This window comes from Ranitomeya imitator, chromosome 1, assembly GCF_032444005.1.
Source record: "Ranitomeya imitator isolate aRanImi1 chromosome 1, aRanImi1.pri, whole genome shotgun sequence".
NCBI classification, from domain to species: Eukaryota; Metazoa; Chordata; class Amphibia; order Anura; family Dendrobatidae; genus Ranitomeya; species Ranitomeya imitator.
The window spans coordinates 10,519,925-10,546,342 of record NC_091282.1 but is presented as its reverse complement, the minus strand read 5'-3'; the positions used below and the strand labels follow the sequence as shown (position 1 = coordinate 10,546,342).

At 49.2% G+C, this 26,418-nt stretch overlaps 1 pseudogene; it reads left to right on the top strand.

Moving 5' to 3' along the window:
• The window catches only part of LOC138658177 (zinc finger protein 850-like), a 129,688-nt pseudogene that overhangs the window by 94,341 nt on the left and 8,929 nt on the right, over positions 1-26,418 (top strand).

Genomic DNA, 26,418 nt, shown 5'->3' with positions numbered 1-26,418 from the left:
ACGTCTGTAGATGTGATCGGAGCCTTAGTTACAGGATCTATCGGTCGTGGTCACTGACGTCTGTAGATGTGATCGGAGTCTTAGTTACAGGATCTATCGGTCGTGGTCACTGACGTCTTGTAGATGTGATCGGAGCCTTAGTTACAGGATCCATCGGTCGTGGTCACTGACGTCTGTAGATGTGATCGGAGTCTTAGTTACAGGATCTATCGGTCGTGGTCACTGACGTCTTGTAGATGTGATCGGAGCCTTAGTTACAGGATCTATCGGTCGTGGTCACTGACGTCTGTAGATGTGATCGGAGTCTTAGTTACAGGATCCATCGGTCGTGGTCGGTGACGTCTTGTAGATGTGATCGGAGCCTTAGTTACAGGATCTATCGGTCGTGGTCACTGACGTCTGTAGATGTGATCGGAGCCTTAGTTACAGGATCCATCGGTCGTGGTCGGTGACGTCTTGTAGATGTGATCGGAGCCTTAGTTACAGGATCTATCGGTCGTGGTCACTGACGTCTGTAGATGTGATCGGAGCCTTAGTTACAGGATCTATCGGTCGTGGTCACTGACGTCTGTAGATGTGATCGGAGCCTTAGTTACAGGATCCATCGGTCGTGGTCACTGACGTCTGTAGATGTGATCGGAGCCTTAGTTACAGGATCCATCGGTCGTGGTCGGTGACGTCTTGTAGATGTGATCGGAGCCTTAGTTACAGGATCCATCGATCGTGGTCACTGACGTCTGTAGATGTGATCGGAGCCTTAGTTACAGGATCCATCGGTCGTGGTCGGTGACGTCTTGTAGATGTGATCGGAGCCTTAGTTACAGGATCCATCGGTCGTGGTCGGTGACGTCTTGTAGATGTGATCGGAGCCTTAGTTACAGGATCTATCGGTCGTGGTCACTGACGTCTGTAGATGTGATCGGAGCCTTAGTTACAGGATCCATCGGTCGTGGTCACTGACGTCTGTAGATGTGATCGGAGCCTTAGTTACAGGATCCATCGGTCGTGGTCGGTGACGTCTTGTAGATGTGATCGGAGCCTTAGTTACAGGATCTATCGGTCGTGGTCACTGACGTCTGTAGATGTGATCGGAGCCTTAGTTACAGGATCCATCGGTCGTGGTCGGTGACGTCTTGTAGATGTGATCGGAGCCTTAGTTACAGGATCTATCGGTCGTGGTCACTGACGTCTGTAGATGTGATCGGAGCCTTAGTTACAGGATCCATCGGTCGTGGTCGGTGACGTCTTGTAGATGTGATCGGAGCCTTAGTTACAGGATCCATCGGTCGTGGTCGGTGACGTCTTGTAGATGTGATCGGAGCCTTAGTTACAGGATCCATCGGTCGTGGTTGGTGACGTCTTGTAGATGTGATCGGAGCCTTAGTTACAGGATCTATCGGTCGTGGTCACTGACGTCTGTAGATGTGATCGGAGCCTTAGTTACAGGATCCATCGGTCGTGGTCGGTGACGTCTTGTAGATGTGATCGGAGCCTTAGTTACAGGATCCATCGGTCGTGGTCGGTGACGTCTTGTAGATGTGATCGGAGCCTTAGTTACAGGATCCATCGGTCGTGGTTGGTGACGTCTTGTAGATGTGATCGGAGCCTTAGTTACAGGATCCATCGGTCGTGGTTGGTGACGTCTTGTAGATGTGATCGGAGCCTTAGTTACAGGATCCATCGGTCGTGGTCGGTGACGTCTTGTAGATGTGATCGGTCCCTTAGTTACAGGATCCATCGGTCGTGGTCGGTGACGTCTTGTAGATGTGATTGGAGCCTTAGTTACAGGATCCATCGGTCGTGGTTGGTGACGTCTTGTAGATGTGATCGGAGTCTTAGTTACAGGATCCATCGGTCGTGGTCAGTGACGTCTTGTAGATGTGATCGGTGCCTTAGTTACAGGATCCATCGGTCGTGGTCGGTGACGTCTTGTAGATGTGATCGGAGCCTTAGTTACAGGATCCATCGGTCGTGGTCGGTGATTTCTTGTAGATGTGATCGGAGCCTTAGTTACAGGATCCATCGGTCGTGGTTGGTGACGTCTTGTAGATGTGATTGGAGCCTTAGTTACAGGATCCATCGGTCGTGGTCGGTGACGTCTTGTAGATGTGATCGGAGCCTTAGTTACAGGATCCATCGGTCGTGGTCAGTGACGTCTTGTAGATGTGATCGGAGCCTTAGTTACAGGATCTATCGGTCGTGATCGGTGACGTCTTGTAGATGTGATCGGGGCCTTAGTTACAGGATCCATCGGTCGTGGTCGGTGACGTCTTGTAGATGTGATCGGAGCCTTAGTTACAGGATCCATCGGTCGTGGTCGGTGACGTCTTGTAGATGTGATCGGAGCCTTAGTTACAGGATCCATCGGTCGTGGTCGGTGATGTCTTGTAAATATGATTGGAGCCTTAGTTACAGGATCCATCGGTCGTGATCGGTGACGTCTTGTAGATGTGATCGGAGCCTTAGTTACAGGATCTATCGGTCGGTGACGTCTTGTAGATGTGATTGGAGCCTTAGTTACAGGATCCATCGGTTGGTGACGTCTTGTAGATGTGATCGGAGACTTAGTTACAGGATCCATCGGTCGTGGTCGGTGACGTCTTGTAGATGTGATCGGAGCCTTAGTTACAGGATCCATCGGTCGTGGTTGATGACATCTTGTAGATGTGATCGGAGCCTTAGTTACAGGATCCATCGGTTGTGGTCGGTGACGTCTTGTAGATGTGATCGGGGCCTTAGTTACAGGATCCATCGGTCGTGGTCGGTGACGTCTTGTAGATGTGATCATAGTAACATAGTAACATAGTTAGTAAGGCCGAAAAAAGACATTTGTCCATCCAGTTCAGCCTATATTCCATCATAATAATTCCCCAGATCTACGTCCTTCTACAGAACCTAATAATTGTATGATACAATATTGTTCTGCTCCAGGAAGACATCCAGGCCTCTCTTGAACCCCTCGACTGAGTTCGCCATCACCACCTCCTCAGGCAAGCAATTCCAGATTCTCACTGCCCTAACAGTAAAGAATCCTCTTCTATGTTGGTGGAAAAACCTTCTCTCCTCCAGACGCAAAGAATGCCCCCTTGTGCCCGTCACCTTCCTTGGTATAAACAGATCCTCAGCGAGATATTTGTATTGTCCCCTTATATACTTATACATGGTTATTAGATCGCCCCTCAGTCGTCTTTTTTCTAGACTAAATAATCCTAATTTCGCTAATCTATCTGGGTATTGTAGTTCTCCCATCCCCTTTATTAATTTTGTTGCCCTCCTTTGTACTCTCTCTAGTTCCATTATATCCTTCCTGAGCACCGGTGCCCAAAACTGGACACAGTACTCCATGTGCGGTCTAACTAGGGATTTGTACAGAGGCAGTATAATGCTCTCATCATGTGTATCCAGACCTCTTTTAATGCACCCCATGATCCTGTTTGCCTTGGCAGCTGCTGCCTGGCACTGGCTGCTCCAGGTAAGTTTATCATTAACTAGGATCCCCAAGTCCTTCTCCCTGTCAGATTTACCCAGTGGTTTCCCGTTCAGTGTGTAATGGTGACATTGATTCCTTCTTCCCATGTGTATAACCTTACATTTATCATTGTTAAACCTCATCTGCCACCTTTCAGCCCAAGTTTCCAAGTTATCCAGATCCATCTGTAGCAGAATACTATCTTCTCTTGTATTAACTGCTTTACATAGTTTTGTATCATCTGCAAATATCGATATTTTACTGTGTAAACCTTCTACCAGATCATTAATGAATATGTTGAAGAGAACAGGTCCCAATACTGACCCCTGCGGTACCCCACTGGTCACAGCGACCCAGTTAGAGACTATACCATTTATAACCACCCTCTGCTTTCTATCACTAAGCCAGTTACTAACCCATTTACACACATTTTCCCACAGACCAAGCATTTTCATTTTGTGTACCAACCTCTTGTGCGGCACGGTATCAAACGCTTTGGAAAAATCGAGATATACCACGTCCAATGACTCACCGTGGTCCAGCCTATAGCTTACCTCTTCATAAAAACTGATTAGATTGGTTTGACAGGAGCGATTTCTCATGAACCCATGCTGATATGGAGTTAAGATCGGAGCCTTAGTTACAGGATCCATCGGTCGTGGTCGGTGACGTCTTGTAGATGTGATCGGAGCCTTAGTTACAGGATCCATCGGTCGTGGTCGGTGACGTCTTGTACATGTGATCGGAGCCTTAGTTACAGGATCCATCGGTCGTGGTCACTGACGTCTTGTAGATGTGATCGGAGCCTTAGTTACAGGATCCATCGGTCGTGGTTGATGACATCTTGTAGATGTGATCGGAGCCTTAGTTACAGGATCCATCTGTCGTGGTCACTGACGTCTTGTAGATATGATCGGAGCCTTAGTTACAGGATCCATCTGTCATGGTCGGTGACGTCTTGTAGATGTGATCGGAGCCTTAGTTACAGGATCCATCGGTCGTGGTCAGTGACGTCTTGTAGATATGATCGGAGCCTTAGTTACAGGATTCATCGGTCGTGGTCGGTGACATCTTGTAGATGTGATCGGAGCCTTAGTTACAGGATCCATCGGTCGTGGTCGGTGACGTCTTGTAGATGTGATCGGAGCCTTAGTTACAGGATCCATCGGTCGTGGTCGGTGACGTCTTGTAGATGTGATCGGAGCCTTAGTTACAGGATCCATTGGTCGTTGTCGTCTTGTAGATATGATCGGAGCCTTAGTTACAGGATCCATCGGTCGTGGTTGATGACATCTTGTAGATGTGATCGGAGCCTTAGTTACAGGATCCATCTGTCGTGGTCACTGACGTCTTGTAGATATGATCGGAGCCTTAGTTACAGGATCCATCTGTCGTGGTCGGTGACGTCTTGTAGATGTGATCGGAGCCTTAGTTACAGGATCCATCGGTCGTGGTCAGTGACGTCTTGTAGATATGATCGGAGCCTTAGTTACAGGATTCATCGGTCGTGGTTGATGACATCTTGTAGATGTGATCGGAGCCTTAGTTACAGGATCCATCGGTCGTGGTCGGTGACGTCTTGTAGATGTGATCGGAGCCTTAGTTTCAGGATCCATCGGTCGTGGTCGGTGACGTCTTGTAGATGTGATCGGAGCCTTAGTTACAGGATCCATCGGTCGTGGTCGGTGACGTCTTGTAGATGTGATCGGAGCCTTAGTTACAGGATCCATCGGTCGTGATCGGTGACGTCTTGTAGATGTGATCGGAGCCTTAGTTACAGGATCCATCGGTCGTGGTCAGTGACGTCTTGTAGATATGATCGGAGCCTTAGTTACAGGATTCATCGGTCGTGGTTGATGACATCTTGTAGATGTGATCGGAGCCTTAGTTACAGGATCCATCGGTCGTGGTCGGTGACGTCTTGTAGATGTGATCGGAGCCTTAGTTACAGGATCCATCGGTCGTGGTCGGTGACGTCTTGTAGATGTGATCGGAGCCTTAGTTACAGGATCCATTGGTCGTTGTCGTCTTGTAGATATGATCGGAGCCTTAGTTACAGGATCCATCGGTCGTGGTTGATGACATCTTGTAGATGTGATCGGAGCCTTAGTTACAGGATCCATCTGTCGTGGTCACTGACGTCTTGTAGATATGATCGGAGCCTTAGTTACAGGATCCATCTGTCGTGGTCGGTGACGTCTTGTAGATGTGATCGGAGCCTTAGTTACAGGATCCATCGGTCGTGGTCGGTGACGTCTTGTAGATGTGATCGGAGCCTTAGTTACAGGATCCATCGGTCGTGATCGGTGACGTCTTGTAGATGTGATCGGAGCCTTAGTTACAGGATCCATCGGTCGTGGTCAGTGACGTCTTGTAGATATGATCGGAGCCTTAGTTACAGGATTCATCGGTCGTGGTTGATGACATCTTGTAGATGTGATCGGAGCCTTAGTTACAGGATCCATCGGTCGTGGTCGGTGACGTCTTGTAGATGTGATCGGAGCCTTAGTTACAGGATCCATTGGTCGTTGTCGTCTTGTAGATATGATCGGAGCCTTAGTTACAGGATTCATCGGTCGTGGTCGGTGACGTCTTGTAGATATGATCGAAGCCTTAGTTACAGGATCCATCGGTCGTGGTTGGTGACGTCTTGTAGATGTGATCGGAGCCTTAGTTACAGGATCCATCGGTCGTGGTCGTTGTTGTCTTGTAGATGTGATCGGAGCCTTAGTTACAGGATCCATCGGTTGGTGACGTCTTGTAGATATGATCGGAGCCTTAGTTACAGGATTCATCGGTCGTGGTCGGTGACGTCTTGTAGATATGATCGGAGCCTTAGTTACAGGATTCATCGGTCGTGGTTGGTGACGTCTTGTAGATGTGATCGGAGCCTTAGTTACAGGATTCATCGGTCGTGGTCGGTGACGTCTTGTAGATATGATCGGAGCCTTAGTTACAGGATCCATCGGTCGTGGTTGGTGACGTCTTGTAGATGTGATCGGAGCCTAAGTTACAGGATTCATCGGTCGTGGTTGGTGACGTCTTGTAGATGTGATCGGAGCCTTAGTTACAGGATCCATCGGTCGTGGTTGGTGACGTCTTGTAGATGTGATCGGAGCCTAAGTTACAGGATTCATCGGTCGTGGTCGGTGACGTCTGTAGATATGATCGGAGCCTTAGTTACAGGATCCATCGGTCGTGGTTGGTGACGTCTTGTAGATGTGATCGGAGCCTAAGTTACAGGATTCATCGGTCGTGGTTGGTGACGTCTTGTAGATGTGATCGGAGCCTTAGTTACAGGATCCATCGGTCACTGACGTCTTGTAGATGTGATCGGAGCCTTAGTTACAGGATCCATCGGTCGTGGTCGTTGTCGTCTTGTAGATGTGATCGGAGCCTTAGTTACAGGATCCATCGGTCGGTGACGTCTTGTAGATGTGATCGAAGCCTTAGTTACAGGATCCATCGGTCGTGGTCGGTGACGTCTTGTAGATGTGATCGGAGCCTTAGTTACAGGATCCATCGGTCACTGACGTCTTGTAGATGTGATCGGAGCCTTAGTTACAGGATTCATCGGTCGTGGTCACTGACGTCTTGTAGATGTGATCGGAGCCTTAGTTACAGGATCCATCGGTCGTGGTAGGTGACGTCTTGTAGATGTGATCGGAGCCTTAGTTACAGGATTCATCGGTCGTGGTTGGTGACGTCTTGTAGATGTGATCAGAGCCTTAGTTACAGGATTCATCTGTTGTGGTCGGTGACGTCTTTTAGATGTGATCGGAGCCTCAGTTACAGGATCCATCGGACGTGGTCGGTGACGTCTTGTAGATATGATCGGAGCCTTAGTTACAGGATTCATCGGTCGTGGTCGGTGACGTCTTGTAGATGTGATCGGAGCCTTAGTTACAGGATCCATCGGTCGTGGTTGGTGACGTCTTGTAGATGTGATCGGAGCCTTAGTTACAGGATCCATCGGTCGTGGTCGGTGACGTCTTGTAGATGTGAACGGAGCCTTAGTTACAGGATCCATCGGTCACTGACGTCTTGTAGATGTGATCGGAGCCTTAGTTACAGGATCCATCGGTCGTGGTCGTTGTCGTCTTGTAGATGTGATCGGAGCCTTAGTTACAGGGTCCATCAGTCGTGGTCGGTGATGTCCTGTAGATGTGATCGGAGCCTTAGTTACAGGATCCATCGGTCGTGGTCGGTGACGTCTTGTAGATGTGATCGGAGCCTTAGTTACAGGATCCATCGGTCGTGATCGGTGACGTCTTGTAGATGTGATCGGAGCCTTAGTTACAGGATCCATCGGTCGTGGTCAGTGACGTCTTGTAGATATGATCGGAGCCTTAGTTACAGGATTCATCGGTCGTGGTTGATGACATCTTGTAGATGTGATCGGAGCCTTAGTTACAGGATCCATCGGTCGTGGTCGGTGACGTCTTGTAGATGTGATCGGAGCCTTAGTTACAGGATCCATTGGTCGTTGTCGTCTTGTAGATATGATCGGAGCCTTAGTTACAGGATTCATCGGTCGTGGTCGGTGACGTCTTGTAGATATGATCGAAGCCTTAGTTACAGGATCCATCGGTCGTGGTTGGTGACGTCTTGTAGATGTGATCGGAGCCTTAGTTACAGGATCCATCGGTAGTGGTCGGTGACGTCTTGTAGATGTGATCGGAGCCTTAGTTACAGGATCCATTGGTCGTTGTCGTCTTGTAGATATGATCGGAGCCTTAGTTACAGGATTCATCGGTCGTGGTCGGTGACGTCTTGTAGATATGATCGAAGCCTTAGTTACAGGATCCATCGGTCGTGGTTGGTGACGTCTTGTAGATGTGGTCGGAGCCTTAGTTACAGGATCCATCGGTCGTGGTCGGTGACGTCTTGTAGATGTGAACGGAGCCTTAGTTACAGGATCCATCGGTCGTGGTCGTTGTCGTCTTGTAGATGTGATCGGAGCCTTAGTTACAGGATCCATCGGTCGGTGACGTCTTGTAGATGTGATCGGAGCCTTAGTTACAGGATTCATCGGTCGTGGTCGGTGACGTCTTGTAGATGTGATCGGAGCCTTAGTTACAGGATCCATCGGTTGTGGTCGGTGACGTCTTGTAGATGTGATCGGAGCCTTAGTTACAGGATCCATCGGTCGTGGTCGGTGACGTCTTGTAGATGTGATCGGAGCCTTAGTTACAGGATTCATCGGTCGTGGTTGGTGACGTCTTGTAGATGTGATCGGAGCCTTAGTTACAGGATCCATCGGTCGTGGTTGGTGACGTCTTGTAGATGTGATCGGAGCCTTAGTTACAGGATCCATCGGTCGTGGTCGGTGACGTCTTGTAGATATGATCGGAGCCTTAGTTACAGGATTCATCGGTCGTGGTCTGTGACGTCTTGTAGATGTGATCGGAGCCTTAGTCACAGGATTCATCGGTCGTGGTTGGTGACGTCTTGTAGATGTGATCGGAGCCTTAGTTACAGGATCCATCGGTCGTGGTCGGTGACGTCTTGTAGATGTGAACGGAGCCTTAGTTACAGGATCCATTGGTCACTGACGTCTTGTAGATGTGATCGGAGCCTTAGTTACAGGATCCATCGGTCGTGGTCGTTGTCGTCTTGTAGATGTGATCGGAGCCTTAGTTACAGGATCCATCGGTCGGTGACGTCTTGTAGATGTGATCGGAGCCTTAGTTACAGGATTCATCGGTCGTGGTCGGTGACGTCTTGTAGATGTGATCGGAGCCTTAGTTACAGGATCCATCGGTTGTGGTCGGTGACGTCTTGTAGATGTGATCGGAGCCTTAGTTACAGGATCCATCGGTCGTGGTCGGTGACGTCTTGTAGATGTGATCGGAGCCTTAGTTACAGGATCCATCGGTCGTGGTCGGTGACGTCTTGTAGATGTGATCGGAGCCTTAGTTACAGGATCAATCGGTCGTGGTCGGTGACGTGTTGTAGATGTGTTCGGAGCCTTAGTTACAGGATCCATCGGTCGTGGTCGGTGACGTGTTGTAGATGTGATCGGAGTCTTAGTTACATGATCCATTGGTCGTGGTCGGTGACGTCTTGTAGATGTGATCGGAGCCTTAGTTACAGGATCCATCGATTGTGGTCGGTGACGTTTTGTAGATGTGATCGGAGCCTTAGTTACTGGATCCATCGGTCGTGGTCGGTGACATCTTGTAGATGTGATTGGAGCCTTAGTTACTGGATCCATCGGTCGTGGTCGGTGACATCTTGTAGATGTGATCGGAGCCTTAGTTACTGGATCCATCGGTCGTGGTCGGTGACGTCTTGTAGATATGATCGGAGCCTTAGTTACAGGATCCATCGGTCGTGATCGGTGACGTCTTGTAGATGTGATCGGAGCCTTAGTTACAGGATCCATCGGTCGTGGTCGGTGACGTCTTGTAGATGTGATCGGAGCCTTAGTTACAGGATCCATCTGTCGTGGTCGGTGACGTTTTGTATATGTGATCGGAGCCTTAGTTACAGGATCCATCGTTCGTGGACGGTGACGTCATGTAGATGTGATAGGAGCCTTAGTTACAGGATCCATCGGTCGTGGTCGGTGACGTTTTGTATATGTGATCAGAGCCTTAGTTACAGGATCCATCGTTCGTGGACGGTGACGTCATGTAGATGTGATCGGAGCCTTAGTTACAGAATCCATCGGTCGTGATCGGTGACGTCATGTAGATTAGATCGGAGCCTTAGTTACAGGATCCATCGGTCGTGGACGGTGACGTCTTGTAGATGTGATCGGAGCCTTAGTTACAGGATCCATCGGTCACTGACGTCATGTAGATTAGATCGGAGCCTTAGTTACAGGATCCATCGGTCGTGGTCGGTGACGTCTTGTGGATGTGATCGGAGCCTTAGTTACAGAATCCATCGGTCGTGGTCGGTGACGTCTTGTAGATGTGATCGGAGCCTTAGATACAGGATCCATCGGTCGTGGTCGGTGACGTCTTGTAGATGTGATCCGAGCCTTAGTTACAGAATCCATCGGTCGTGGTCAGTGACTTCTTGTAGATGTGATTGGAGCCTTACTTACAGGATCCATCGGTCGGTGACGCTTTGTAGATGTGATCGGAGCCTTAGTTACAGGATCCATCGGTCGTGGTCGGTGACGTCTTGTAGATGTGATTGGAGCCTTAGTTACAGGATCCATCGGTCGGTGACGCTTTGTAGATGTGATCGGAGCCTTAGTTACAGGATCCATCTGTCGTGGTCGGTGACGTATTGTAGATGTGATCGGAGCCTTAGTTACAGGATCCATTGGTCGTGGTCGGTGACGTCTTGTAGATGTGATCGGTGCCTTAGTTACAGAATCCATCGGTCGTGGTCGGTGACGTCTTGTAGATGTGATCGGAGCCTTAGTTACAGGATCCATCGGTCGTGGTCACTGACGTCTTGTAGATGTGATTGGAGCCTTAGTTACAGGATCCATTGGTCGGTGACGCTTTGTAGATGTGATTGGAGCCTTAGTTACAGGATCCATCGGTCGTGGTCGGTGATGTCTTGTAGATGTGATCGGAGCCTTAGTTACAGGATCCATCGGTCGTGATCGGTGACGTCTTGTAGATGTGATCGGAGCCTTAGTTACAGGATCCATCGGTCGTGGTCGGTGACGTCTTGTAGATGTGATCGGAGCCTTAGTTACAGGATTCATCGGTCGTGGTTGGTGACGTCTTGTAGATGTGATCGGAGCCTTAGTTACAGGATTCATCTGTTGTGGTCGGTGACGTCTTTTAGATGTGATCGGAGCCTCAGTTACAGGATCCATCGGACGTGGTCGGTGACGTCTTGTAGATATGATCGGAGCCTTAGTTACAGGATTCATCGGTCGTGGTTGGTGACGTCTTGTAGATGTGATCGGAGCCTTAGTTACAGGATCCATCGGTCGTGGTCGGTGACGTCTTGTAGTTGTGATCAGAGTCTTAGTTACAGGATCCATCTGTCGTGGTCGGTGACGTCTTGTAGATGTGATCGGAGCCTTAGTTACAGGATCCATTGGTCGTTGTCATCTTGTAGATATGATCGGAGCCTTAGTTACAGGATTCATCGCTCGTGGTCGGTGACGTCTTGTAGATATGATCGGAGCCTTAGTTACAGGATTTATCGGGCGTAGTTGGTGACGTCTTGTAGATGTGATCGGAGCCTTAGTTACAGGATCCATCGGTCGTGGTCGTTGTCGTCTTGTAGATGTGATCGGAGCCTTAGTTACAGGATCCATCGGTCGGTGACGTCTTGTAGATATGATCGGAGCCTTAGTTACAGGATTCATCGGTCGTGGTCGTTGTCGTCTTGTAGATGTGATCGGAGCCTTAGTTACAGGATCCATCGGTCGTGGTCGGTGACGTCTTGTAGATGTGATCGGAGCCTTAGTTACAGGATCCATTGGTCGTTGTCGTCTTGTAGATATGATCGGAGCCTTAGTTACAGGATTCATCGGTCGTGGTCGGTGACGTCTTGTAGATATGATCGGAGCCTTAGTTACCAGATTCATCGGTCGTGGTCGGTGACGTCTTGTAGATATGATCGGAGCCTTAGTTACAGGATTCATCGGTCGTGGTTGGTGACGTCTTGTAGATGTGATCGGAGCCTTAGTTACCAGATTCATCGGTCGTGGTCGGTGACGTCTTGTAGATATGATCGGAGCCTTAGTTACAGGATTCATCGGTCGTGGTTGGTGACGTCTTGTAGATGTGATCGGAGCCTTAGTTACAGGATTCATCGGTCGTGGTTGGTGACGTCTTGTAGATGTGATCGGAGCCTTAGTTACAGGATCCATCGGTCGTGGTTGGTGACGTCTTGTAGATGTGATCGGAGCCTTAGTTACAGGATCCATCGGTCGTGGTCGGTGAAGTCTTGTAGATATGATCGGAGCCTTAGTTACAGGATTCATCGGTCGTGGTCGGTGACGTCTTGTAGATGTGATCGGAGCCTTAGTTACAGGATTCATCGGTCGTGGTTGGTGACGTCTTGTAGATGTGATCGGAGCCTTAGTTACAGGATCCATCGGTCACTGACGTCTTGTAGATGTGATCGGAGCCTTAGTTACAGGATCCATCGGTCGGTGACATCTTGTAGATGTGATCGGAGCCTTAGTTACAGGATCCATCGGTCGGTGACATCTTGTAGATGTGATCGGAGCCTTAGTTACAGGATCCATCGGTCGTGGTCGGTGACGTCTTGTAGATGTGATCGGAGCCTTAGTTACAGGATCCATTGGTCATGGTCGGTGACGTCTTGTAGATGTGATCGGAGTCTTAGTTACAGGATCCATCGGTCGGTGACGTCTTGTAGATGTGATCGGAGCCTTAGTTACAGGATCCATCGGTCGTGGTTGGTGACGTCTTGTAGATGTGATCGGAGCCTTAGTTACAGGATCCATCGGTCGTTGTCGGTGACGTCTTGTAGATGTGATCGGAGCCTTAGTTACAGGATCCATCGGTCGTGGTCGGTGACGTCTTGTAGATGTGATCGGGGCCTTAGTTACAGGATCCATCGGTCGTGGTCAGTGACGTCTTGTAGATGTGGTCGGAGCCTTAGTTACAGGATCCATCGGTCGTGGTCGGTGACGTCTTGTAGATGTGATCGGAGCCTTAGTTACAGAATCCATCGGTCGTGGACGGTGACGTCTTGTAGATGTGATCGGAGCCTTAGTTACTGGATCCATCGGTCATGGTCGGTGACATCTTGTAGATGTGATCGGAGCCTTAGTTACAGGATCCATCGGTCGTGGTCGGTGACGTCTTGTAGATGTGATCGGAGCCTTAGTTACAGGATCCATCGGTCGTGGTCGGTGACGTCTTGTAGATGTGATCGGGGCCTTAGTTACAGGATCCATCGGTCGTGGTCACTGCCTTTTTGTTGATGTGATCGGAGCCTTAGTTACAGGATCCATCGGTCGTGGTCGGTGACGTCTTGTAGATGTGATCGGAGCCTTAGTTACAGAATCCATCGGTCGTGGACGGTGACGTCTTGTAGATGTGATCGGAGCCTTAGTTACTGGATCCATCGGTCATGGTCGGTGACATCTTGTAGATGTGATCGGAGCCTTAGTTACTGGATGCATCGGTCGTGGTCGGTGACGTCTTGTAGATGTGATCGGAGCCTTAGTTACAGGATCCATCGGTCGTGGTTGGTGATGTCTTGTAGATGTGATCGGAGCCTTAGTTACAGGATCCATCGGTCGTGGTCGGTGACGTCTTGTAGATGTGATCGGAGCCTTAGTTACTGGATCCATCGATCGTGGTCGGTGACGTGTTGTAGATGTGATCGGAGCCTTAGTTACAGGATCCATCGGTCGTGGTCGGTGACGTGTTGTAGATGTGATCGGAGCCTTAGTTACAGGATCCATCGGTCGTGGTCGGTGACGTGTTGTAGATGTGATCGGAGTCTTAGTTACATGATCCATTGGTCGTGGTCGGTGACGTCTTGTAGATGTGATCGGAGCCTTAGTTACAGGATCCATCGATTGTGGTCGGTGACGTTTTGTAGATGTGATCGGAGCCTTAGTTACTGGATCCATCGGTCGTGGTCGGTGACATCTTGTAGATGTGATTGGAGCCTTAGTTACTGGATCCATCGGTCGTGGTCGGTGACATCTTGTAGATGTGATCGGAGCCTTAGTTACTGGATCCATCGGTCGTGGTCGGTGACGTCTTGTAGATGTGATCGGAGCCTTAGTTACAGGATCCATCGGTCGTGATCGGTGACGTCTTGTAGATGTGATCAGAGCCTTAGTTACAGGATCCATCGGTCGTGGTCGGTGACGTCTTGTAGATGTGATCGGAGCCTTAGTTACAGGATCCATCGGTCGTGGTCGGTGACGTTTTGTATATGTGATCGGAGCCTTAGTTACAGGATCCATCGTTCGTGGACGGTGACGTCATGTAGATGTGATAGGAGCCTTAGTTACAGGATCCATCGGTCGTGGTCGGTGACGTTTTGTATATGTGATCAGAGCCTTAAGGCCCCGTCACACATAGCGAGATCGCTAGCGAGATCGCTGCTGAGTCACAAGTTTTGTGACGCAACAGCGATCTCAGTAGCGATCTCGCTATGTGTGACACGTACCAGCGATCAGGCCCCTGCTGTGAGATCGCTGGTCGTGTCGGAATGGCCTGGGCCATTTTTTGATCGTTGAGGTCCCGCTGACATCGCTGAATCGGCGTGTGTGACGCCGATTCAGCGATGTCTTCGCTGGTAACCAGGGTAAACATCGGGTAACTAAGCGCAGGGCCGCGCTTAGTAACCCGATGTTTACCCTGGTTACCATCATTAAAGTAAAAAAAACAAACGCTACATACTTACCTACCGCTGTCTGTCCCCGGCGCTCTGCTTCTCTGGTCTGGCTGTGAGCGCCGGTCAGCCGGAAAGCAGAGCGGTGACGTCACCGCTCTGCTTTCCGGCCGCTGTGCTCACAGCCAGACCAGAGAAGCTGAGCGCCGAGGACAGACAGCGGTAGGTAAGTATGTAGCGTTTGTTTTTTTTACTTTAATGATGGTAACCAGGGTAAACATCGGGTTACTAAGCGCGGCCCTGCGCTTAGTTACCCGATGTTTACCCTGGTTACCGGGGACCTCGGGATCGTTGGTCGCTGGAGAGCTGTCTGTGTGACAGCTCTCCAGCGACCAAACAGCGACGCTGCAGCGATCCGGATCGTTGTCGGTATCGCTGCAGCGTCGCTATGTGTGACGGGGCCTTTAGTTACAGGATCCATCGTTCGTGGACGGTGACGTCATGTAGATGTGATCGGAGCCTTAGTTACAGAATCCATCGGTCGTGATCGGTGACGTCATGTAGATTAGATCGGAGCCTTAGTTACAGGATCCATCGGTCGTGGACGGTGACGTCTTGTAGATGTGATCGGAGCCTTAGTTACAGGATCCATCGGTCACTGACGTCATGTAGATTAGATTGGAGCCTTAGTTACAGGATCCATCGGTCGTGGTCGGTGACGTCTTGTGGATGTGATCGGAGCCTTAGTTACAGAATCCATCGGTCGTGGTCGGTGACGTCTTGTAGATGTGATCGGAGCCTTAGTTACAGGATCCATCGGTCGTGGTCGGTGACGTCTTGTAGATGTGATCCGAGCCTTAGTTACAGAATCCATCGGTCGTGGTCAGTGACGTCTTGTAGATGTGATTGGAGCCTTAGTTACAGGATCCATCGGTCGGTGACGCTTTGTAGATGTGATCGGAGCCTTAGTTACTGGATCCATCGGTCGTGGTCGGTGACGTCTTGTAGATGTGATCGGAACCTTAGTTACAGGATCCATCGATTGTGGTCGGTGACGTTTTGTAGATGTGATCGGAGCCTTAGTTACTGGATCCATCGGTCGTGGTCGGTGACATCTTGTAGATGTGATCGGAGCCTTAGTTACTGGATCCATCGGTCGTGGTCGGTGACATCTTGTAGATGTGATCGGAGCCTTAGTTACTGGATCCATCGGTCGTGGTCGGTGACGTCTTGTAGATGTGATCGGAGCCTTAGTTACAGGATCCATCGGTCGTGATCGGTGACGTCTTGTAGATGTGATCAGAGCCTTAGTTACTGGATCCATCGGTCGTGGTCGGTGACGTCTTGTAAATGTGATCGGAGCCTTAGTTACAGGATCCATCGGTCGTGATCGGTGACGTCTTGTAGATGTGATCAGAGCCTTAGTTACAGGATCCATCGGTCGTGGTCGGTGACGTCTTGTAGATGTGATCGGAGCCTTAGTTACAGGATCCATCGGTCGTGGTCGGTGACGTTTTGTATATGTGATCGGAGCCTTAGTTACAGGATCCATCGTTAGTGGACGGTGACGTCATGTAGATGTGATAGGAGCCTTAGTTACAGGATCCATCGTTCGTGGACGGTGACGTCATGTAGATGTGATCGGAGCCTTAGTTACAGGATCCATCGGTCACTGACGTCATGTAGATGTGATCGGAGCCTTAGTTACAGGATCCATCGGTCGCGGTCGGTGACGTGTTGTAGATGTGATCGGAGTCTTAGTTACATGATCCATTGGTCGTGGTCGGTGACGTCTTGTAGATGTGATCGGAACCTTAGTTACAAGATCCATCGATTGTGGTCGGTGACGTTTTGTAGATGTGATCGGAGCCTTAGTTACTGGATCCATCGGTCGTGGTCGGTGACATCTTGTAGATGTGATTGGAGCCTTAGTTACTGGATCCATCGGTTGTGGTCGGTGACATCTTGTAGATGTGATCGGAGCCTTAGTTACTGGATCCATCGGTCGTGGTCGGTGACGTCTTGTAGATGTGATCGGAGCCTTAGTTACAGGATCCATCGGTCGTGATCGGTGACGTCATGTAGATGTGATCAGAGCCTTAGTTACTGGATCCATCGGTCGTGGTCGGTGACGTCTTGTAGATGTGATCGGAGCCTTAGTTACAGGATCCATCGGTCGTGATCGGTGACGTCTTGTAGATGTGATCAGAGCCTTAGTTACAGGATCCATCGGTCGTGGTCGGTGACGTCTTGTAGATGTGATCGGAGCCTTAGTTACAGGATCCATCGGTCGTGGTCGGTGACGTTTTGTATATGTGATCGGAGCCTTAGTTACAGGATCCATCGTTCGTGGACGGTGACGTCATGTAGATGTGATAGGAGCCTTAGTTACAGGATCCATCGGTCGTGGTCGGTGACGTTTTGTATATGTGATCAGAGCCTTAGTTACAGGATCCATCGTTCGTGGACGGTGACGTCATGTAGATGTGATCGGAGCCTTAGTTACAGGATCCATCGGTCACTGACGTCATGTAGATTAGATCGGAGCCTTAGTTACAGGATCCATCGGTCGTGGTCGGTGACGTCTTGTGGATGTGATCGGAGCCTTAGTTACAGAATCCATCGGTCGTGGTCGGTGACGTCTTGTAGATGTGATCGGAGCCTTAGTTACAGGATCCATCGGTCGTGGTCGGTGACGTCTTGTAGATGTGATCCGAGCCTTAGTTACAGAATCCATCGGTCGTGGTCAGTGACGTCTTGTAGATGTGATTGGAGCCTTAGTTACAGGATCCATCGGTCGGTGACTCTTTGTAGATGTGATCGGAGCCTTAGTTACAGGATCCATCGGTCGTGGTCGGTGACGTATTGTAGATGTGATCGGAGCCTTCGTTACAGGATCCATCGGTCGTGGTCGGTGACGTTTTGTATATGTGATCGGAGCCTTAGTTACAGGATCCATCGTTCGTGGACGGTGACGTCATGTAGATGTGATAGGAGCCTTAGTTACAGGATCCATCGGTCGTGGTCGGTGACGTTTTGTATATGTGATCAGAGCCTTAGTTACAGGATCCATCGTTCGTGGACGGTGACGTCATGTAGATGTGATCGGAGCCTTAGTTACAGGATCCATCGGTCACTGACGTCATGTAGATTAGATCGGAGCCTTAGTTACAGGATCCATCGGTCGTGGTCGGTGACGTCTTGTGGATGTGATCGGAGCCTTAGTTACAGAATCCATCGGTCGTGGTCGGTGACGTCTTGTAGATGTGATCGGAGCCTTAGTTACAGGATCCATCGGTCGTGGTCGGTGACGTCTTGTAGATGTGATCCGAGCCTTAGTTACAGAATCCATCGGTCGTGGTCGGTGACGTCTTGTAGATGTGATCGGAGCCTTAGTTACTGGATCCATCGGTCGTGGTCGGTGACGTCTTGTAGATGTGATCGGAGCCTTAGTTACAGGATCCATCGGTCGTGGTCGGTGACGTGTTGTAGATGTGATTGGAGCCTTAGTTACAGGATCTATCGGTCGTGGTCGGTGACGTGTTGTAGATGTGATCGGAGCCTTAGTTACAGGATCCATCGGTCGTGGTCGGTGACGTCTTGTAGATGTGATCGGAGCCTTAGTTACAGGATCCATCGATTGTGGTCGGTGACGTTTTGTAGATGTGATCGGAGCCTTAGTTACTGGATCCATCGGTCGTGGTCGGTGACATCTTGTAGATGTGATTGAAGCCTTAGTTACTGGATCCATCGGTCGTGGTCGGTGACATCTTGTAGATGTGATCGGAGCCTTAGTTACTGGATCCATCGGTCGTGGTCGGTGACGTCTTGTAGATGTGATCGGAGCCTTAGTTACAGGATCCATCGGTCGTGGTCGGTGACGTGTTGTAGATGTGATTGGAGCCTTAGTTACAGGATCTATCGGTCGTGGTCGGTGACGTGTTGTAGATGTGATCGGAGCCTTAGTTACAGGATCCATCGGTCGTGGTCGGTGACGTCTTGTAGATGTGATCGGAGCCTTAGTTACAGGATCCATCGATTGTGGTCGGTGACGTTTTGTAGATGTGATCGGAGCCTTAGTTACTGGATCCATCGGTCGTGGTCGGTGACATCTTGTAGATGTGATTGAAGCCTTAGTTACTGGATCCATCGGTCGTGGTCGGTGACATCTTGTAGATGTGATCGGAGCCTTAGTTACTGGATCCATCGGTCGTGGTCGGTGACGTCTTGTAGATGTGATCGGAGCCTTAGTTACAGGATCCATCGGTCGTGATCGGTGACGTCTTGTAGATGTGATCGGAGCCTTAGTTACAGGATCCATCGGTCGTGGTCGGTGACGTCTTGTAGATGTGATCGGAGCCTTAGTTACAGGATCCATCGGTCGTGGTCAGTGACGTCTTGTAGATGTGATCAGAGCCTTAGTTACAGGATCCATCGGTCTTGGTCGGTGACGTCTTGTAGATGTGATCGGAGCCTTAGTTACAGGATCCATCGTTCGTGGACGGTGACGTCATGTAGATGTGATCGGAGCCTTAGTTACAGAATCCATCGGTCGTGATCGGTGACGTCATGTAGATTAGATCGGAGCCTTAGTTACAGGATCCATCGGTCGTGGACGGTGACGTCTTGTAGATGTGATCGGAGCGTTAGTTACAGGATCCATCGGTCACTGACGTCATGTAGATGTGATCGGAGCCTTAGTTACAGGATCCATCGGTCGTGGTCGGTGACGTCTTGTAGATGTGAGCGGAGCCTTTTTTACGTTTTCATATTCACTTCCGAAGTGACAGAAATCCCAAACATGAGAAATCCATGAACCAAGTCATGAAATGTTCTCCTTTTGGTGACTTTATTAGTATATGAAAATCACAAAAGTTTTGACCTCGCAGGGCTTTCTCAAGCCATAGAAAAAGAGAGATTTGCATTCTGGATCTCACGTTATATTGTTTTTAAATTTTCCATCTTCTCCTTCATCATGAAGACGCCGGCAGGACGAGATCCCTCCAGCTGATCCAGTGCTCATCCCTCCTCCTCCTGAATGACCCCGAGGATGGACGAGGACAGGGATGAGACCACCAGAAGATTATTCCACTTCGCCCTGGAGATCATCTCCCTGCTGAGCGGAGAGGTAACTCCTCTACATTTCTATCAGCTTTATTGTGTTCTGTGACAAGTCCGACATCCGGAATAGAGAGAAGGATTCTTTACTGTAAGAGCAGTGATTGTGTGGAGCTCTCTGCCAGGAGGAGTTGTCATGGGGATTCCCTATAAGAGCTGTAGAGGGGCCGGGATGTCTGTCCGGAGGGGAATAATATTCCGGGTTATGGCCCCAGATTACTGGAGACGGTTATTGATCCCGGGATTTCTACTGATTGTCAGATCTGGAGTCGGGAAGGAATCTTCTCCCTAAGTGTCTCTCTCCATACACAGGATTACACAATAGTGAGGAAGACACCGGGGGACGGTGTGACTCCCATCATCCATCTCCAGGAGTCAGGAGGGCGGAGCCCGGGCCCCATCACAGAGCCTCCCCCGCACTCCATGCTACATGAGAGGAACAAGAAGATCCTGGAGCTCAGCAACAAGATGATTGAGCTGCTGAGCGGAGAGGTGACTGCTGGGACATTATACAGGACTGGAGGATTCTGGGTGATGAGCGGAGAGGTGCCTGCTGGGAGATTATACAGGACTGGAGGATTCTGGGTGATGAGCGGAGAGGTGACTGCTGGGACATTATACAGCACTGGAGGATTCTGGGTGATGAGCGGAGAGGTGACTGCTGGGAGATTATACAGGACTGGAGGATTCTGGGTGATGAGCGGAGAGGTGACTGCTGGGAAATTATACAGGACTGGAGGATTCTGGGTGATGAGCGGAGAGGTGACTGCTGGGACATTATACAGCACTGGAGGATTCTGGGTGATGAGCGGAGAGGTGACTGCTGGGACATTATACAGCACTGGAGGATTCTGGGTGATGAGCGGAGAGGTGACTGCTGGGACATTATACAGCACTGGAGGATTCTGGGTGATGAGCGGAGAGGTAACTGCTGGGAGATTATACAGGACAGTACTGGAGGATTCTGGGTGATGAGCGGAGAGGTGACTGCTGGGAGATTATACAGCACTGGAGGATTCTGGGTGATGAGCGGAGAGGTGACTGCTGGGACATTATACAGCACTGGAGGATTCTGGGTGATGAGCAGAGGTGACTGCTGGGACATTATACAGCACTGGAGGATTCTGGGTGATGAGCGGAGAGGTGACTGCTGGGACATTATACAGCACTGGAGGATTCTGGGTGATGAGCGGAGAGGTGACTGCTGGGACATTATACAGCACTGGAGGATTCTGGGTGATGAGCGGAGAGGTGACTGCTGGGACATTATACAGGACTGGAGGATTCTGGGTGATGAGCGGAGAGGTGACTGCTGGGACATTATACGGGACTGGAGGATTCTGGGTGATGAGCGGAGAGGTGACTGCTGGGACATTATACAGCACTGGAGGATTCTGGGTGATGAGCGGAGAGGTGACTGCTGGGACATTATACAGGACTGGAGGATTCTGGGTGATGAGCGGAGAGGTGACTGCTGGGACATTATACAGGACTGCACCTGGGGATTCTGGGTGATGAGCGGAGAGGTGACTGCTGGGACATTATACAGGACTGGAGGATTCTGGGTGATGAGCGGAGAGGTGACTGCTGGGACATTATACAGCACTGGAGGATTCTGGGTGATGAGCGGAGAGGTGACTGCTGGGACATTATACAGGACTGCACCTGGGGATTCTGGGTGATGAGCGGAGAGGTGACTGCTGGGACATTATACAGCACTGGAGGATTCTGGGTGGTGAGCGGAGAGGTGACTGCTGGGAGATTATACAGCACTGGAGGATTCTGGGTGATGAGCGGAGAGGTGACTGCTGGGACATTATACAGTACTGGAGGATTCTGGGTGATGAGCGGAGAGGTGACTGCTGGGACATTATACAGGACTGGAGGATTCTGGGTGATGAGCGGAGAGGTGACTGCTGGGACATTATACAGCACTGGAGGATTCTGGGTGATGACGGTGTGGCTGTTGTCAGGTTCCTATAAGGTGTCAGGACGTCGCTGTCTATCTCTCCATGGAGGAGTGGGAGTATCTAGAAGGACACCAGGATCGGTACCAGGATGTGATGATGGAGGAGCTCCGGCCTCTTACACCACGAGGTGAGTATAAATTATTTTATGTACAGATCTGTGGAAATGTTTTAATCAGATGTGGAAAAAAGCTGCAGAGTAAGAAGCTTTAAAAAATGAAGGGTTAATATTTAATTTTAATATTTAACAAAATGTAAAGTGAATGAACCAAAGAGAAATGTAGCCGCCATCAGTATGTGGTAAGTGCCATCAGTATGTGGTGAGCGCCGGGCGCCTTTATCAGGTCTCCTACGTCTCGTGCAGGCAGTTTGTTGGGTTATAGTCAGGTCTGTGTCCATTTCTGACAAACCGGTGATAATGATGAAGGTTTTATTTGAGGGTTTAAACCCCGTAATTAACAGACACAGCTATTTGGAGGCTTAAAAGTGGGCGATGAACATCTAACCTGCTCCTCCGGTGAGGTTGGAGAACCGTTTCATGTCACAGGTCATAACTAGACTTTTATGAATTTGTTCGGGTCTCTCCTTATTCGGCAATCTATAGCGCTTACTGAATAAGCTGCTGAGAAGACCCGGATACCTGGATCGCTCCGACTGATGAGCAGTCCGGCGCCGCAGCGCCATGTGTCACGGCTGTGTCATGGAGACCTTGCCGTTGGGCTGATCAGCCAGCGCCCTCCATGCACTCGGGTTCCCGCTGTAGCCTTTTCGGTAAGCGCTATAGCTTGCGAAATAAGCAGGGTCCCAAACAAATTCGCTCATCTCTAGTTGTAACCAAATGACAGACTGAGCGCAGCAACAAGACCCCACGTAGTTTCACTGCATCAGAGAGGTCTGTTGTCAGGCAAAGATTTCACAGCATACTGGGGTTTCATGATGTGATGTTCTAGATCTTTTGAAGAAGCACCAAGAAATGGGCAAAGACCATAGATGCAGTAGTCGGCAACGTAGTGCAGCAGATTTAAGACCTCATAATTCCCTTCTAATATGAAAGACGTCCAGCTGTGCCATCAGCTCGGAATTGGCAGCAATCGGCGAGAACCAGCTACCAGGGCTGTGGAGTTGGTCTCTGTCACTAACTTGGTATTAACTTGCTGCTCTCTGGCGCCCCCTTACCCTGCTGACCAATAAGGGTATTGACAGAGGATAAGAAAATGAGCGCTGCTGCTCTAATTTATGTTGAATATTGCGGCACATGATGTGACGGAATGTATACACTACCTGTCACGCCGTTAACGGTGATAAAGGGGGAGGACGGCGTACTGGGACCCGCACCTGTCCCTGCCACTGATGGGGCCCTGACTTTCCCTTATCTCAGGGGTACCTATGATGGTTAGGAGACCTGAGCTGCCAGCGTATCCCTGTCTCCTGTGCAGGCCCTATCAGTGGCCCCCTCTCCCCCCAGGGAGGTGGACTGCACCAGTGTATAAACACAACAATAAACAGGGTATACAGACAAGGTAACTAAAAGTCTCAAACTCACCAAATGCTCACACAACCACAGAGGTTACACATAGAAGGGAAGAGAAAGAGAAAACTAAGAAGGAAAACAGGTTTAACATGCAACCAAAACAGCAGACACCAATCTCTGTAATAAACCTCCAAGCTCCAATTACTATGCTCCTTCAACCTCCAAGCCAGGCAGCAGAACTGATCACTGGCACTAGCTGTAGTCAATGCTGGGTCTATATAGAGGAGGAGATTACAAAAATCCACTTCAGCTGACAGACCCAGCTCACAGCAACTCAGCAACAAGGTTAACTCCTGCACTGCTGGCACAAAGCAGCCAGGTCAGAATACAGGAGAAGAGCTTCTGTTCACTGTGTGTGAACGAGGCCCAGAGCGCTGCGGTTCTCTGGAACCTCTGTGTCGCGGTAGCCCCGTGACACTACCGTTCCAAAGTTTAGGGTCACTTAGAAATGTCCTTATTTTTGAAAGAAAGGCAGTTTTTTTTTTCCAATGAAGCTAACATTAAATGGTTCAGAAATACACGCTATACATTGCTAATGTGGTAAATGACTATTCTAGCTGCAAACATCTGGTTTGTAATGTAATATCTTCATAGGTGTACAGAGGCCCATTTCCAACAACCATCACTCCAGTGTTCTTATTGTACTTTGTGTTTGCTAAATGTGTAAGAAGGCTAATGGATGGTTAGAATACCCTTGTGCAAGTATGTTAGCACAGCTGAAAACAGTTTGGCTGATTAGAGAGCCTATAAACCTGACCTTCCTTTGATCTAGTTGAGAATGTGGAGCATTACATTTGTTGGTTCCTTTAAACTCTCAAAATGGTCAGAAAAAAAGAACTTTCATGTGAAACTCGACAGTCTATTCTTGCGCTTAGAAATGAAGGCTATTCCATGAGAGAAATTTCCAAGAAACTGAAGATTTCCTACAATGGTGTGTACTACTCCCTTCAGTGGAGAGCACAAACAGGCTCTAACCAGAGTAGAAAGAGAAGTGGGAGGCCGCGCTGCACAACTGAGCAACAAGACAAGTACATTAAAGTCTGTAGTGAGAAATGGACGCCTCACAGGTCCTCAACTGCCAGCTTCATTAAATAGTACACGCAAAACGCCAGTGTCAAAGTCTACAGTGAAGAGGCGACTCCGAGATGCTGGGCTTCAGGGCAGAGTGGCAAAGAAAAAGCCATATCTGAGTCTGGCTAATAAAAGGAAAAGATTAATATGGGCAAAAGAGCACAGACATTGGGCAGAGGAAGATTGGAAAAAAGTGTTATGGACAGACGAATCCAAGTATGAGGTGTTTGGATCACACAGAAGAACATTTGTGAGACGCAGAACAACTGAAGAGATGCTGGAAGAGTGCCTCATGCCATCTGTCAAGCATGGTGGAGGTAATGTGATGGTCTGGGGTTGCTTTGGTGCTGGTAAAGTGGGAGATTTGTACAAGGTAAAATGGATTTTGAATAAGGAAGGCTATCACTCCATTTTACAATGCCCACTCCATTTTACAACGCCATACCATACCCTGTGCACAGCGCTTGATAGGAGCCAATTTCATCCTACAACAGGACAATGACCCAAAGCACACCTCCTAATGAGGCAAGAATTATTTAGGGAAGAGGCAGCAGCTGGTATTCTATCTGTAATGGAGCGGCCAGCACAGTCACCAGGCCTCAGCCCCATTGAGCTGTTGTGGGAGCAACTTGACCGTATGGTGCAGAAAGTGCCAATCAGCCAAACCAACTTATGGGAGGGGCTTCTGGAAGCATGGGGGGAAATGTCTCCAGATAACCTCAGCAAATTAACTGCTTGAATGCCAAAGGTCTGAAATGCTGGAATTGCTGCAAAGAAGCATTCTGTGACGAAAGCAAAGTCTGAAGGAGAAAATTATTATTTCAAATAAAAATCTTTTTTCGAACCTTGTGAATGTCTGGACTAGATTTTCAATATATTTGGCAACTCATTGGATTAATAAAAGTATGAGTTTTCATGGAAAACACAAAATTGTCTTGGTGACCCTAAACTTTTGAACGGTAGTGTATATACCACCAGTTCCTGATAGGAACATATACTGCATGTACGTTGATCCAGTCATCATCAAGTCCCCAACACCACATAAATACGACAACTATGCTGCCTCCACCGACCTCTTATAGGTGGATCTGACATCCGTTTGGTAGCGTGAATTTGTGCGGAGTACGTGGCTCATGGAACAAGAAGAACGAAGCCAGCAAATTTATAATTTTACTCAGGAAGAATTGTCAGGGTTTCCAAAAATGTAAACGATATAAAAAAAAAAAAGGAGACAAAATACAAATATCGATAAAGTTATGACATAAAATAGGATAAAAATACGAAACTTACTAAATCTCAGTCACAGGTACTGTTTAACGTGTCGATAAAGGGGAGGAGAGGTCCCAAAGAAATGATCCAGTACCACAGCATGGTGTTCAGCTGTCTCTCCCGGCTCTGAATGCATGCCAAAGATGGACGTTCCTGTTTTATGCTTCTGCCATAAAACTAAGAACTCTCACTTTGCTGACCTCACATATGGGCTGTTTTCAGAGAGATATAGATATCTTTGAAAGTTATCGATAACTCCTTTTCTTCCTATCTTTGGCCTGGAAGTTCTTAGGCAAAAGATATTGGCATTATTTTATCCCTTGCGATTTTACCATTTTTTAGAGTCCACACACGGTATGTGATTTGCTGGTGGGGAGAAATTCATTTCCCAGGTTCCTGATAGCCCTAAATGTCGCAAAATGCTGCCATGCATAACCCCAAGTGCCCAGATCCTGGAAATCTATAGTATATACTCGAGTATAAGCCGAGAATTTAAGCCCATTTATTTAGACTGAAATTGCCCCTCTCGGCTTATACTCGAGTCATACCCAGAGGTCGGCAGGGGAGGGGGAGCGGCAGCTGTCTAATAATACTCACCTGCTCCTGGCGCGGTGTCCCTGGTTCCCCGGCGCCGGCAGCTTCTTCCTGTAGTGAGCGGTCACATGGTACCGCTCATTACAGCAATGAATATGGACCCTACTCCACTCCCATAGGGGTGGAGCTGCATATTCATTACTGTA